Raw genomic sequence first — 2,669 nt, 5'->3', positions numbered from 1 at the left:
AGGCTCTTTGTACAGCTTTTACAGATGCTAGGTTACAATGCAACCTCTTTATTCCCAAGTCTTTGCCAAACCTTTGAAAGATATCACACAGCACCTTTAATGGGAAACCTGCATAGTGTGCTATGTGAGAGCTACTACTATCTCTTTTCATTCAAGAGAAAGCCGACCTTCTCATAAGGAGGAAGCAATTCACCGACTGTGCTTTTGTTGTAGGAGAAAGAGCATTATCAGTTGGTTCCATTCCAGATTCTATTATAGGGCTTTAGGCACCGGGAGCCAACTGGGTCAGTTTGTACCAAAAGTGAGCTGGTTTGTAGCTTGTATAAAAGACTATTAAGATCTAAGCCCCAGCTTATGAATATATGTCATCTCCACTAACTGGAAGACAGCCAGACTGTTCTTGAAAAGAAAGCAAAAGCCGACAGCCTGCAAGTGTTTTATACGGTTATCTCATGATAGAAACAGAGTGCTGTGCTGAAAGAAAATATTTTAATTGTTTCATTTTCCTGTAGAGCCAATAAGCACATCTTCAATTAACCTTATATACATGTTGTCTGTTTTCATTTCTGTTCCGAAGGATTGGGGTTGACAGTTTCCAATGCCTAGCTAAGCAGCTGAATAATGGCCGCCACACACAGACAGGCTGATGCTGAAAATCTACAAAAATATATAATATTCTAACAAGCTTTAAAGCTGAACTCTAGGTAGCTGAATACACAGATGATATACAGTATGAAAGCTGATTTATATGCCACAGAATTCATGTCCATCCTGCCACAAATCACAGTCATGTTTGGCAAGGGAGGGGCCTGATCTTCACTTACAGATCTCCTACCCACCCAGACCCTGTGACAGGACAGTGAAAGGAGAAGCAGAAGACTAATGAGCTCATCTCTCTGTCACTCTGCTCTCCCCGCCTATCACCTTTTACCTTGCACTACAGCACACCTGACTGGCTCTTTGTGCTGCTTCTCCCTGACTCTCTGAGCTCTGCTGTATAGGGACAGCAAGAGGCCAATGCCAATTCAAATTCAGGTTTTGACGATGTTTACATTTTCAAAATACATTTAAGAACCCCCATTTTACTCCCCCTTTATATTTACACATTGAGCAAATGAGTGGATTGTTATACACAACATTTCAGAATGGCACCCCAATGCACAGTAGAGTAGGTGACGATGTACCTCAACTAGGGATGTTCAGATACCAGTGCCGATACTTGGCATTTTCATGAGAACTACCAGGGTTGAAGCGGTTGCAGCTGGGACCTAGCTCTGGCGCTCCACCACTGTCCTGAAATCTGTATTGTAGTCTGTATTGTTTTAGAAAAACTGTCACATGACAATAAACAAAAATGTATCAGTACTTGTATCTGTGAGGACTTGGACACACATCGCTACTTGTACTTGGAAAAATGGTATAGGTGCAAATCCCAGGAGCTCCGTATGCTCCTTAAAAATGACAGCTGCTTCCTAACTCTAGTTAGGCCTTGGAGCTGGAAAAGTATCTGTACTTGCACCGAGTACTGTACTTGGTATCTGAACATCTCTAACACCAACTGAAGCTCACTACAAGTCATGGGGCAATGCATTATAAAAAAAAAAGGTGCACATCCAGTTTTTGTTCCATTATTGTGCCTTGGCATCTCATTTAAAATAAATGGGCTGCCATAATGCAACACACGTTAATGTGGGTGCAATAATGCACCATTAAAATATGGGCAGATATTACGGGGTACCTTTGAGTCTCTAACCTGAAATAAATGTGCATCAAGTAGCTTAAAGCAAACTCTGGATATACATATTTGTCCCAAATGATTCAGCTAAAGTATTGAAGCCATTGGATCAGCCTGACAATTATGAATTTCAGAAAGAAGTGAGCTATGGCAGCCTACATATTTGTCCTCAGCCATGTTTGGGTCACAGGCAAACCAATATCACTGTGTTGTAGAGCAGATTGCAATGTTATAGACACAGCTTTCCCTTTTTGTTTTTTATCTTTTTGCTGAGAATATTATTAGCAGAAATCTGCATAGTGCTGGGAGCTCCAGACTCTGCTTTGTGGTAGAACACTGTAACTAATTATTTGAAATGGCAATGTTAGTAATACATTTTAGCATTCATTTAGACCCTGATCAATTCAGAGAATAATGTTAGCGGGGTTTTTTTTTCTTTTCTGTTTCTTGCTTTTTGGAGAGTAGTAGGATTTTCAAAACCCCTAATATTCAGAAACATTTAAAGCTTAAACAGCAAAAATGTCCTAGTACACTGGAGGCTTTCTGCGATCATATACAGTATAGGTACATATATTTGTTTATCATGCTACTCATTCATATTTGTTACTCAGACCCTAGTAGTTATTATTATAAGCACCAATCAGGTATAATATCATGTAGCCAGGGGTGTTGCAATGTTGGTGGTGCACGTTCCTGGGGAGTATGTGTGTGCTGGTAGTGCATGCTAAGGGGCCCTGGCTCTGGTTGGCGTCCAGCCCAGCTCACTAATGTCACAAGTTGCCAGAAACTTGGCGGGACACTGGCCAGAGCGTCCCAGGTTGCTAAGAGCTGGGCAGGGAGATGTGTATGGTCCTTACACATCTCCGCGGCTGGCTCTTAGCAACCTAGGATGCTCCAGAGAGAAAGGGGGCGGCAGGCACACTGCAAACATTGC

Source organism: Nanorana parkeri, unplaced genomic scaffold (assembly GCF_000935625.1).
Source record: "Nanorana parkeri isolate BGI_ZX_2015 unplaced genomic scaffold, ASM93562v1 scaffold34, whole genome shotgun sequence".
In the NCBI taxonomy this organism is placed as follows: Eukaryota; Metazoa; Chordata; class Amphibia; order Anura; family Dicroglossidae; genus Nanorana; species Nanorana parkeri.
The sequence above is the reverse complement of the archived record's forward strand: the minus strand, read 5'-3'. Positions refer to the sequence as shown.